The following is a 13,940-nucleotide window of genomic DNA, read 5'->3' on the forward strand; positions in this document are numbered from 1 at the left end:
ATTCTGATCCAGCGCCACTACACTTGCAGTTAATGCCCATCAGTAAAGAGAGAGCAGTTATTATCCGGATAAATAACTAATTGGAGAATACGGGTATCGATCCCGTCACCTCTCGCATGCTAAGCGAGCCCTCTACCATCTGAGCTAATTCCCCTTTAGCACAACTGTTCCACATGTTCACTAGGCAAAGAAACACACCTCTATGGAAGTTTAAAGTTTTTATTGAATAAATAGAATGGAATGGAATGAATGATAATGAAATGGAATGAATGAAATGAAATGGAATGAATGATAATGATAATGAAATGGAATGGAAGTAATGTAATGTAATGTAATGGAAGGAGGGGTGGAGGGTTCCGGGGGAGGGTCGCCGACCCTGGAGTCTCTGGGGTGGAGGTCGTTAGCGTGATCAGCACGGTGCTCGTGGTAGGTAGAGGAATCATCGGCACGGCACGTCTAGGCTGTTACCCCCCTGCAGGAACCTGTGAAGAGAAAAAGGAAGAGCGAAAGGAGAGAGCGAGAGAGAAAGAAAGAGAGAAAGTAGTGGGAGCTTTGGAGGAGAAAGGGGTGGTGGAGGGATACGAAAAGCATAGAGGCTTCTGGGTAGAATGGGCACAGTATAAATAGTGCCAGTTAGATAGGTGAGTGGGTGGAGTAAAGGTGTGTTTCTCCGCCTCCTGAACATCTGTTGTTCCAACGCCATTTCACTAGGCAAAGAAACACACCTCTATGGAAGTTTAAAGTTTTTATTGAATAAATAGAATGGAATGGAATGAATGATAATGAAATGGAATGAATGAAATGAAATGGAATGAATGATAATGATAATGAAATGGAATGGAAGTAATGTAATGTAATGTAATGGAAGGAGGGGTGGAGGGTTCCGGGGGAGGGTCGCCGACCCTGGAGTCTCTGGGGTGGAGGTCGTTAGCGTGATCAGCACGGTGCTCGTGGTAGGTAGAGGAATCATCGGCACGGCACGTCTAGGCTGTTACCCCCAAAAGTTTAGCAGAGATCGGTAACTAAATTAATGAATTATGTGCGATTCTGAGGTCCTGGAGGTTAGTGCGGATGTATCTCTGGTAGGCCTGGGAGGACCATCTACCTAGCAATTGTACTGTGTGGTCCTGGAGGCCTCGGCTAGCGGCAGTTGAAGCGGCGCCGATGCGAAACGAATGGCCTGAGAAATTCTCTGCAGAGAATCCGGAAAGGGTGAGGATTTGGCGGAGGTGGTGTAGGAACCAGCTGCGGGTGGCTACAGTTCCGAATTCGTTAATGAAGAGTGGGTCTGAGGGTAGGGCGTTTTGGGAAAGTCTGGTGCGGACGTAGTTAGCCAGGGGTTCGAAAGGTCTGACTGGGGAATTGAGACGGAACAGATAGATGGGTGTTAGCCGGTACTGGGACGATTTGCTCTGTTTGATAGTGAAGACCAGCGTGTTGTTGTCGTGGACTGCTAGGTCGGAAAGGCAGGGGGAGATGGAAGAAATGAAATGGGTATTGGCTGTGGTGAATTCGGAGCATCTGAGGAAGCCAAAGAAGGCTAACAGAAACATGGATTCGAGAGTGGAGTTGGTGAAGGGGTTGGCGTAGCCGGATCTAATAGTGAGAATGCAGGCGGTGAGTATATCTATAGTGAGGGGTAAACGACTGGGAGGAAGGCGCGGTTCGTTGCGCTGCAGTCCTTTGAGTATGAGGGCGATTTGGGGGTGCTGAGTGAATGGATGGGGTGAACCGGTGATGAGTTTCGTGAAAAAAGTGATTCCACAGAGGTAAGCTCTGATTGTGGAAGAGCGTATGGAACGGGCGGAGTGACAGTGACTAATATAAGCTGACATTGTAAGAAGGTCTAGTGAGGGAAAGTGTATGTCGTGAGTGTGGTGGAAATACTTAAAACTTCTCCAGGCTGTCCAGTAGGAGGACAGAGTGGAGTCGGCTACGCCTTGGAGGGCAGACTGCTGGGACTGGAGGATGAGGTGGTGGAGAGGATGGGCTATGGAAAAATGATGTCCGAAAATGGAGGAACCGGGACAGGATGCGGGTCTGAGTGAGGAGCCAGTGTCTTGAACTTCTGAAACAGAAAGCGGGAAAGTGCGTCAGCAATGGCATTGTGGTGACCTGGGATGTGGGCAGCTCTGATAATGAATTGATGGGTAACGGAAAGCCATGTGAGGCGGCGCAGGAGTGACATGATGGGGAGTGATGAGGAACGGCCTTTATTAATGATGTGGACGACGGACAGGTTGTCGGAATGGATCAGAATGCTGTGGCTGGTCCATTCTGAACCCCACAGGGCTGCGGAGATGACAATGGGGTAGAGCTCGTACAGGGTGGATGATTGTGTGTGGTCCGGGTCGAGCTGGTGGAAACCGTCTGGCCAGGGGGACGAAAACCATCGTCCTGCATAGTAGCCTCCGAATCCTGCGGAGGGGGCGGCATCGGTGTACAGCTGTATGTCCTCTGGGGAGGAAATGAAATCGTTATAGAAGAAGGTTATACCATTCCAGTGTGAGAGGAGGAGATGCCAAAGCCGGAGTTCCATCTGGCACTGAGGGTCAAAAGTGACCTGGTGGTGGAGGGAAGGGACAGTGGTAGAGAGGTGTAGGAGATTTGAAATGAATGAACGGCCTTGGGGAATGATACGCATGGCGTAGTTGAGGTGGCCGAGCAGGGAGAGGAGCTGCTGTTTGCTGCACTGGAGGATGTCCAGGTAGTTGGAGAGGAGCAGGGTGATCCGGTCGAGTTTTTCGGGGGGTAGGGAGGCTTGGAAAGCAATGGTGTCCAGGGTTATGCCGAGGAATTCTATGGCAGTGAATGGACCTTCCGTTTTTTCCAGGGCGAGGGGGACGCCTAGAGCGTTGAAAACGGAGGTCAGAGTGGTGAGGCCAGAGGCAGGAGGGGCTGATGGAGGGGTGACTACTAGGAAGTCATCCAGCAGGTGGGTGACGTAGGGGAGTTTGTAGTTATTAACCAGAATCCAGCAGAGGGCTTCGGCGAGGGTGTCAAATAATTTGGGGCTACTCTTACACCCGAATGTTAGCCGGACAGCAAAGTAGTAGGCGTCCTGCCAGAAAACCCCAAAAAGAGGCCAGCTGTCTGGGTGGAGTGGGAGGACCTTAAAAGCTGCTGTGACGTCTGCTTTTGCAAGCCACGCGCCTTTACCGGCTAGCCGGATCAAATTAATGGCGCCGTCTACGGTGGAATACTGCATGGAATAATGTTGACTAGGGATGAGGCTGTTGATGCTTGGTGTGGAAGTGCCGTGGGGGGAGGAAAGGTCGACTATAATCCTCTTTTTTCCTGAATATTTCCTAGTGGCGATTCCGATAGGACTGATACGGCAGTTGGGAAAAGGTGGGGTGGGAAAAGGGCCGATCATGAAACCATTGGCCACTTCCTTGGCCAGCAGGGTGGTGACTGTGTCGGGGTCGGTGGTGGCTGACTGGAGGTTGCGGCAAAGGTGGGTGTCGGTGGGGAGGGTGACAAGGCCAGGGGAAAAGCCGAAATTGAGGCCTCCTAGGAGGAAGCAGGCGGTTGCTGGGTCTGGGTGGTGTGATAATTCGGAAGCCAGGGCGGGAATATTGATAGGAGTGGAGAGGTACTTGGAATGTCAGCTAGGGCCGGAAGGTTTGGTGGGGTGTTGGGGGCAGGAAGCCCTGGCGTGGGCACCACCGCAGTGGTTGCAAACGTGCAATAATTTGCATGAATTGGATGAGCAGCCTAAATCATTAAAATTATTGCAAACCATAAATTTCCCACAAAACAAAACTGGGCGCCCGCGCCGGTCAGTTGTCTTATTGTTTGCGGGGTAAATGGGGGAGGGTGTAGGAGGCGCAGTGGGTAGGCCAAGGAGGGAGGGGGGGAAAGTGCGGCCTGCGGGACAAGGGATGATAAGACAGACAACAAAGACATTAGAGGGTGGGTGGCAGGCACGGGGTTAACATTAAACGGAATAGTATTGGCACTAGCAGTAGTAATCATAGTAGTGGTGTTGGTATTGGAATTAGCAATGGTAGTCATGGTAGTGGTGGTATTAGAAATAGCGGTAGTAGTCATGGTAGTAGTAGTAGGTAGGGAGGATATAGCTGCGGAAAGGCTGGTGGAGACGTTGATCTGTGCAGGCGCTGCCTGGCCAGCCCTGAGCCCTCCGGAACGGTGAGTGACGTCATCCAGTGGCGCCGCTCTGGCTGGAGCGGTGTGGCGCGTGACGTCATCGGGTGGCGCCGCTCTGGCTGGACCGGGGGAAAGCGATGCCAAGGGATCGGAGCTGCCGCTGTAGACCCACCGCGGTCAAATCCCCGATTTCTAACTGCGGGGTCCGGGTGCTTCGGTGGCTCCGGTCGGGGGAGCGAGGCGAGCGGTTTCGCGGAAGCTGGCTCCTCTGTGTTGCGGGGATAGCCGGCGGGGATCTCCGAGCCGCTCTCTGTTGTTGGTCCGATCTCCTGGTGGTTCGGCCCCGTTCCTGTTCCCGAGGGTTCGGGTGGTGGTGTGTGGATGTGCGGGACCGACCTGAAGTTCTGTTGGAGGGCTGACCCGATGGTGGAATGACGGAGGAGCGGCTGGAGAAACTGGACTGTCTGGAAAAAGCGGAAGCGACGGAGATGCTGGGTGAAATGGAGTGGCGGTAGCGGCGAGGCTGAGGCTGGCTGGCAGGTAAGGGTGAGATGGCGGATGGCGAGCTACCCCTGTTGGTGGGCGTCGGGCTCCGTTGGACGATAGAGTCGTCTTCTGATGCGAATAAGTCAATAGAACTCATGTTTGCTTATGAGAGCGGTACTAGCTAGCGCAAGCGAGCTTGTACGATACGAAAAGCATAGAGGCTTCTGGGTAGAATGGGCACAGTATAAATAGTGCCAGTTAGATAGGTGAGTGGGTGAAGTAAAGGTGTGTTTCTCCGCCTCCTGAACATCTGTTGTTCCAACGCCATCTAATTCGATGTCGAGGATTGGCCCCAGAATTACCCGAAAATACACAAAAGTGTATCAAAGCCATAGTAAGTCCCTGTTCAGGCGCTCTGTTCATGCATGCAAGAATATGTCAAAGTTTGCGGCGCTACGTGGCATTGCAAAATGATGTTGCAGTCAGTTTCCAGAGGGGCCAGGCCTGCTCAAAATTACAATCATATAAAGTTGGCCTAAACTTGTTGCGTCTTTGAGGTAAGCTGCACACCGCTGACACCTTTGCAAAAATAATCTTTGACTGATTCAACTGAAGAGTAAAATAAGACATCCACCAAGTGTATTCTTGTCTGGAGAATGCGGGCATCGGTCCCACCACCTCTCGCATGCAAAGCGAGCGCTCTACCATCTGAGCTAATTCCCCTTACGTCTGTAATTTGCACAAGGGAAATGTTAAGTGGAATCGTCCCTCTGACCAAGTGTTTTAATATGAAAATGAAAAGCACTTTGGCTATTCTGATCCAGCGCCACTACACTTGCAGTTAATGCCCATCAGTAAAGAGAGAGCAGTTATTATCCGGATAAAGAACTAATTGGAGAATACGGGTATCGATCCCGTCAACTCTCGCATGCTAAGCGAGCACTATACCATCTGAGCTAATTCCCCTTTAACACAGCTAATTCGATGTCGAGGATTGGGCCCAGAATTAGCCGAAAATACACAAAAGTGTATCAAAGCCATAGTAGGTGCTTGACTCAAACTACATAATAAGAGGAAATGATTCTAAGAAGTGCGTTTTCTGTACTGTACGATACAAGGCTTCAAGAAAAAATGCCATGTCATTGTCTGTCAAATTTGCTTTCTTGATGTGGCTCCAAAGTTCATTGCTGTTATCACCAAGCAGGGCCTGGATAGCTCAGACGGTAGAGCATCAGACTTTTAATCTGAGGGTCCAGGGTTCAAGTCCCTGTTCAGGCGCTCTGTTCATGCATGCAAGAATATGTAAAAGTTTGAGGCGCTACGTGGCATTTCAAAATGATGTTGCAGTCAGTTTCCAGAGGGGCCTTTTAGCGCCTGCTCAAAATTACAATCATATAAAGTTGACCTCAACTTGTTGCGTCTTTGAGGTAAGCTGCACACCGCTGACACCTTTGCAAAAATAATCTAGTCTTTGACTGATTCAACTGAAGAGTAAAATCAGACATCCGTCAAGTGTATTCTTGTCTGGAGAATGCGGGCATCGGTCGCGCCACCTCTCGCATGCAAAGCGAGCGCTCTACCATCTGAGCTAATTCCCCTTACGTCTGTAAGTTGCACAAGGGAAATGTTAAGTGGAATCGTCCCTCTGACCAAGTGTTTTAATATGAAAATGAAAAGCACTTTGGCTATTCTGATCCAGCGCCACTACACTTGCAGTTAATGCCCATCAGTAAAGAGAGAGCAGTTATTATCCGGATAAAGAACTAACTGGAGAATACGGGTAACGATCCCGTCACCTCTCGCATGCTAAGCGAGCCCTCTACCATCTGAGCTAATTTCCCTTTAACACAGCTAATTCGATGTCGAGGATTGGCCCTAGAATTAGCCGAAAATACACAAAAGTGTATCAAAGCCATAGTAGGTGCTTGACTCAAACTACATAATAAGAGGAAATGATTCTAAGAAGTGCGTTTTCTGTACTGTACGATACAAGGCTTCAAGAAAAAATGCCATGTCATTGTCTGTCAAATTTGCTTTCTTGATGTGGCTCCAAACTTCATTGCTGTAATCACCAAGCAGGGCCTGGATAGCTCAGACGGTAGAGCATCAGACTTTTAATCTGAGGGTCCAGGGTTCAAGTCCCTGTTCAGGCGCTCTGTTCATGCATGCAAGAATTTGTGAAAGTTTGAGGCGCTACGTGGCATTGCAAAATGATGTTGCAGTCAGTTTCCAGAGGGGCTTTTTAGCGCCTGCTCAAAATTACAATCATATAAAGTTGGCCTAAACTTGTTGCGTCTTTGAGGTAAGCTGCACACCGCTGACACCTTTGCAAATATAATCTAGTCTTTGACTGATTCAACTGAAGAGTAAAATCAGACATCCGTCAAGTGTATTCTTGTCTGGAGAATGCGGGCATCGGTCGCGCCACCTCTCGCATGCAAAGCGAGCGCTCTACCATCTGAGCTAATTCCCCTTACGTCTGTAAGTTGCACAAGGGAAATGTTAAGTGGAATCGTCCCTCTGACCAAGTGTTTTAATATGAAAATGAAAAGCACTTTGGCTATTCTGATCCAGCGCCACTACACTTGCAGTTAATGCCCATCAGTAAAGAGAGAGCAGTTATTATCCGGATAAATAACTAATTGGAGAATACGGGTATCGATCCCGTCACCTCTCGCATGCTAAGCGAGCCCTCTACCATCTGAGCTAATTCCCCTTTAGCACAACTGTTCCACATGCTAATTCGATGTCGAGGATTGGCCCCAGAATTACCCGAAAATACACAAAAGTGTATCAAAGCCATAGTAGGTGCTTGACTCAAACTACATAATAAGAGGAAATGATTCTAAGAAGTGCGTTTTCTGTACTGTACGATACAAGGCTTCAAGAAAAAATGCCATGTCATTGGCTGTCAAATTTGCTTTCTTGATGTGGCTCCAAAGTTCATTGCTGTAAACACCAAGCAGGGCCTGGATAGCTCAGACGGTAGAGCATCAGACTTTTAATCTGAGGGTCCAGGGTTCAAGTCCCTGTTCAGGCGCTCTGTTCATGCATGCAAGAATATGTGAAAGTTTGCGGCGCTACGTGGCATTGCAAAATGATGTTGCAGTCAGTTTCCAGAGGGGCCAGGCCTGCTCAAAATTACAATCATATAAAGTTGGCCTAAACTTGTTGCGTCTTTGAGGTAAGCTGCACACCACTGACACCTTTGCAAAAATAATCTAGTCTTTGACTGATTCAACTGAAGAGTAAAATAAGACATCCATCAAGTGTATTCTTGTCTGGAGAATGTGGGCATCGGTCCCACCACCTCTCGCATGCAAAGCGAGCGCTCTACCATCTGAGCTAATTCCCCTTACGTCTGTAATTTGCACAAGGGAAATGTTAAGTGGAATCGTCCCTCTGACCAAGTGTTTTAATATGAAAATGAAAAGCACTTTGGCTATTCTGATCCAGCGCCACTACACTTGCAGTTAATGCCCATCAGTAAAGAGAGAGCAGTTATTATCCGGATAAAGAACTAATTGGAGAATACGGGTATCGATCCCGTCACCTCTCGCATGCTAAGCGAGCACTCTACAATCTGAGCTAATTCCCCTTTAACACAGCTAATTCGATGTCGAGGATTGGCCCCAGAATTAGCCGAAAATACACAAAAGTGTATCAAAGCCATAGTAGGTGCTTGACTCAAACTACATAATAAGAGGAAATGATTCTAAGAAGTGCGTTTTCTGTACTGTACGATACAAGGCTTCAAGAAAAAATGCCATGTCATTGTCTGTCAAATTTGCTTTCTTGATGTGGCTCCAAAGTTCATTGCTGTTATCACCAAGCAGGGCCTGGATAGCTCAGACGGTAGAGCATCAGACTTTTAATCTGAGGGTCCAGGGTTCAAGTCCCTGTTCAGGCGCTCTGTTCATGCATGCAAGAATATGTAAAAGTTTGAGGCGCTACGTGGCATTTCAAAATGATGTTGCAGTCAGTTTCCAGAGGGGCCTTTTAGCGCCTGCTCAAAATTACAATCATATAAAGTTGACCTCAACTTGTTGCGTCTTTGAGGTAAGCTGCACACCGCTGACACCTTTGCAAATATAATCTAGTCTTTGACTGATTCAACTGAAGAGTAAAATAAGACATCCATCAAGTGTATTCTTGTCTGGAGAATGCGGGCATCGGTCCCGCCACCTCTCGCATGCAAAGCGAGCGCTCTACCATCTGAGCTAATTCCCCTTACGTCTGTAAGTTGCACAAGGGAAATGTTAAGTGGAATCTTCCCTCTGACCAAGTGTTTTAATATGAAAATTAAAAGCACTTTGGCTATTCTGATCCAGCGCCACTACACTTGCAGTTAATGCCCATCAGTAAAGAGAAAGCAGTTATTATCCGATTAAACAACTAATTGGAGAATACGGGTATCGATCCCGTCACCTCTCGCATGCTAAGCGAGCACTCTACCATCTGAGCTAATTCCCCTTTAGCACAACTGTTCCACAAGCTAATTCGATGTCGAGGATTGGCCCCAAAATTAGCCGAAAATACACAAAAGTGTATCAAAGCCATAGTAGGTGCTTGACTCAAACTACATACAGTAATAAGAGGAAATGATTCTAAGAAGTGCGTTTTCTGTACTGTACGATACAAGGCTTCAAGTAAAAATGCCATGTCATTGGCTGTCAAATTTGCTTTCTTGATGTGGCTCCAAAGTTCATTGCTGTGATGATCAAGCAGGGCCTGGATAGCTCAGACGGTAGAGCATCAGACTTTTTAATCTGAGGGTCCAGGGTTCAAGTCCCTGTTCAGGCGCTCCGTTCATGCTTGCAAGAATATGTGAACGTTTGAGGTCTTACGTGGCATTGCAAAATGATGTTGCAATCCGTTTCCAGAGGGGCCTGTTGGTTCTGCTCAAAATTACAATCATATAAAGTTGGCCTCAACTTGTTGCGTCTTTGAGGTAAGCTGCACAGCGCTGACACATTTGCAAATATAATCTAGTCTTTTACTGATTCAGCTGAAGAGTAAAATCAGACATCCATCAAGTGTATTCTTGTCTGGAGAATGCGGGCATCGGTACCGCCACCTCTCGCATGCAAAGCGAGCGCTCTACCATCTGAGCTAATTCCCCTTACGTCTGTAAGTTGCACAAGGGAAATGTTAAGTGGAATCTTCCCTCTGAACAAGTGTTTTAATATGAAAATGAAAAGCACTTTGGCTATTCTGATCCAGCACCACCACACTTGCAGTTAATGCCCATCAGTAAAGAGAGAGCAGTTATTACCCAGATAAACAACTCATTGGAGAATACGGGTATCAATCTCGTCACCTCTCACATGCTAAGCGAGCACTCAACCATCTTAGCTAATTCCCCTTTAGCACAACTGTTCCACATCGATGTCGAGGATTGGCCCCAGAATTCGCCAAAAATACACACAAGTGTATCAAAGCCATAGGTGCTTGACTCAAACTACATAGGAAATTATTCTAAGAAGTGCGTATTCTGTATTGTACTATACAAGGCTTCAAGAAAAAATGCCATGTCATTGACTGTCAAATTTGCTTTCTTGATGTGGCTCCAAAGTTCATTGCTGTAATGACCAAGCAGGGCCTGGATAGCTCAGACGGTAGAGCATCAGACTTTTAATCTGAGGGTCCAGGGTTCAAGTCCCTGTTCAGGCGCTCTGTCCATCATTGCAACGTTTGAGTCGCTATGTGGCATTGCAAAATTATGTTGCAGTCAGCTTCCAAAGGGGCCCGTTAGCGCCTGCTTAAAATTGGCCTGAACTTGTTGCGTCTTTAAGGTAAGCTGCACAACACTGACACCTTTTCAAATATAATCTAGTCTTTGACTGATTCAACTGAAAAGTAAAACCAGTCCTCTATCAAGTGTACTATTTTTTGAAGAATGTGGGTATCAGTCCTGCCACTTCTCGCATGAAAAGCGAGCGCTCTACCATCTGAGCTAATTCTCCTTTAGCACAGCTGTTCCACAAGCTAATTCGATATCAAGGATTGGTTCAGAATCAGTCAAAAATACACAAGTTTACCAGGCGCTTGACTCAAAATATATAATCAGAGGGAATGATTCAGTTCTCCGAACTGTATGATACAAGGCTTCAAGATTTTATATATTTTTTTACTATATTTTTATACCACGATTTTTTACCCATTTTATCACCCAGTGCCAATGCCTAAGCTGTAATCCTAGGCGCTACTCTCCCTCTGCCAATCTGGGGAGAGCCCCGAACTGAGCTCATGCTTCCTTTAGTGGATGTGTTCTTGATTTGGCTCCAAAGTTCATTGCTGTGAGCAGAGCCTGGATAGCGGTACCCAGCTCCTGATGGACTGTAAGGGCGCTTCATCATCTGACCATTCACAGAGCTCCTGGCTTCAATTGCTGAAAATGAAAACCACCGGCCTTCATTTTCCAGCCAATAAAAAAAATCCCTTTTCATTTTCCTTCCGGATTTTCTAGCCAATTAAATCTTCCCCTCTGCTCTTTTACCTCTTAGCCAATGAAAACCCGATCTTACCCCTTTTTTCAGCCACTCTTTTACACTGCGCCATGGCCCGCACCACACCAGCCCACACATATGCCTTCATTCAGGGTATTCTTTGAATGGAATATAATTAAATAAAAGAGCGATTAAGTCTGCGCACAAGTGATTACTTTAATTATCAACGCCTGTGGGATTGGTTCAGTCCGTGGATGTCACAACATGCATTCATTCAGCGTCATTCTGGATTCTTTGAATCCAGTATTACCTTACTCTTGAAAATACAGATGGATTTTGATTGCCTGTAGCGTTTGCATTATTTATCAAATTACTCTGAAACTGATGCCAACTATTGCCGTTCACCACTGTCATTGTCTACTCTCATTACCATTAGTTGTGGTATGGACTCAATTTGCAGTTATAATTTTTGGTGTGGAGGGACGGCCCTCTACACTTATTTACATTTCACATGACATTTGTCACTGTGTAAAATGATCTAAAACACAGTTTGAGCACTTGTTAGGGTCAGGTACTTTTGGTCGAAGCGGGGATCGAACTGGCGACCTTGGGATCCATACTTCCCCTTCTTAGAAATGCTAGTTTTAACATTTCAGTGCTTTTTGAAAATATTCGGATACATCGCTTGCAGCAGGATTTTACAGCTCAGGAATTGCATCCATTCCCTTCCTTTTTCTCAAGATCTCTCTCCTTTTCCCCTTTCTTCTCTTTTTCTTCTTCCCCTCCTTTCTCCTTCTTCCCCCCCCCCCTTTAGAATCGAATGTTCCCTAGCTCAAGCAGGTAGAGCGGAGGACTGTAGTTGAGTAACGGCCGTCATTAGGTCGCTGGTTCAATTCCGGCTCGAAGGAGGACATATAAAATTGTGGAAGAAAAACTGACCTATTTACGATACAGCAAATGGTGAACTGCTCTTGCTTTCAGTTATTCCAAAAAGTGGCACATGGCTCATGCCCACACAAGGTAGTTAATTGCTGCAAGCCTTGAATATTCAACTTTTCTGGCATCATGTGGTGCTCATTAGAATAATATAGAGAAAAGCAACACTTTTCAACCCTTCGATAGCTCAGCTGGTAGAGCGGAGGACTGTAGTTGAATAACAGACATCCTTAGGTCGCTGGTTCAATTCCGGCTCGAAGGAGGGCATCTTTTAAGCGTTCAAACTATGGGTGGATAAGCTGAGGAAGTAGTACTTATTTTTGACATATTTATTTTTGAGAGTTTCTTTGAAATGTTTGAAACACTATCTTCCGGGTGAACATCATCCTCGTTATCATCATCACCACCATGACCATCATCATCATACTGTTGAATGAAACCTGATGAATTCAGGTGAGTGCGGAGTGTGGGTGAATGCGGAGAAGACGCTGACATGATAAAACAGTCAGTGAGACTTTGGCACGGGATTGGAGCACTACGTCTTGCTGCACGGCACTCTGGGGAGTGGGGACGGGAGGGGACGTTTTGCCTCATCCTTTTATTAGCCCACTTTTTATTATTTAATAAAGATCACTCTATTATAAGTTTATATTCATTATCTGTGGTGCTTTGGGGTTCTGACATTACCTACAGTTTTGTAGCAAATATAGAAAAACCCACATGTATTACAATACTGTATGCCATTATCACACAGCCATTGTATCGCATTGTCTCATAAACTGATTATTTAAACCTGTTTTTGTTTTAAACCAGTATTCCTGCTTTTTGCACTCCTCTTCAGGGAGTGGTAATTGAAGCAGCTGTTGGTGAACTTCAGCAGCACCTTCACAAATGTTCACAAACTGTTTCAAACCCATATGCACCTCTTTCACTTTGTCATTTGTTTGCATCTGAGTCTCATTTTCTTTTAACAGTTTACTTGCTTTGGCAAATCTCTCCTTTGAATATTTTTGCCAGATCCAGGGGCTCGGGCCTACATGAGGCTTTGTCGGTCCCCCTCTCCAAACGTTTTCGTCCATACATGGGCATAAAAGAGGTCTGTCTTCTGTCCTCTTTTTGATTGGCCAAGCTTAGCGTGACGTAGTGCTCTGATCTTTCAACCACTAGGGGTCTGGCAGTACCAGGTCTCCTGGTTCCCTTGTTAATGTACATTTGAAAACCCCTTTCAGTCAAAAATAATCTGCCTTTTTTCTGTTCCCTCCTGGGTTTGAACGGCTTTGGAATGGTAGGGAGTTCATTGTCTTTAGCCAAAACCATCAGGCTCTTTTTTAATTTTTAATTAGACACATGGGCTTAGTTCATGTAATGACATCAATAACGCATACAAAATGTCCACATTTCCTAAATCTAAATCCTCATGGTCTTTCAATTGCAACCTTTATACAGCCCAATACTGTCCCAAAGTTTGGGACCCAAACTTCAGGCAGCATCCAAAAGAAAGAAAAATATACACCCACCAGTGTCAATGCCTTCTTTCAGCGTTGCAGATGACGTTCATCCATTTAATAATTGCCGACACAATTTTTCAATTGAAATCCAACGCTGTCCTCATTGTGAACATAAACAATCCAATGATGTGATGTCCTCAACGAATACTCAATAGAGATAGTTCTTACTTTTGTTGTGACAAAAGCAAAACTAAATGTGGCCCAATACCGTCTTCAGTTCATTCACGGTGGCGTTTGGACTCCAAAAGTTTGTCTTGACGCGATGGCCTCACACACACTCCAGCCTGTTTCCTTGGCATCCAGCAGCACTCACTAAATGTGTACAATAATAAAACCCAACGTCACCCTTGTGTATTACTATTAAACTATAATCCTTTTGTTTCTATTTCCTATATTTCCTCTGTCCTTGCGTGCGCTTGTGTGCGTGCGGTAAGAACTGTCGTAGCCTACC

The sequence above is a fragment of the Gymnoscopelus braueri genome (genome assembly GCF_963280865.1).
Source record: "Gymnoscopelus braueri genome assembly, chromosome: 8".
NCBI classification, from domain to species: domain Eukaryota; kingdom Metazoa; phylum Chordata; class Actinopteri; order Myctophiformes; family Myctophidae; genus Gymnoscopelus; species Gymnoscopelus braueri.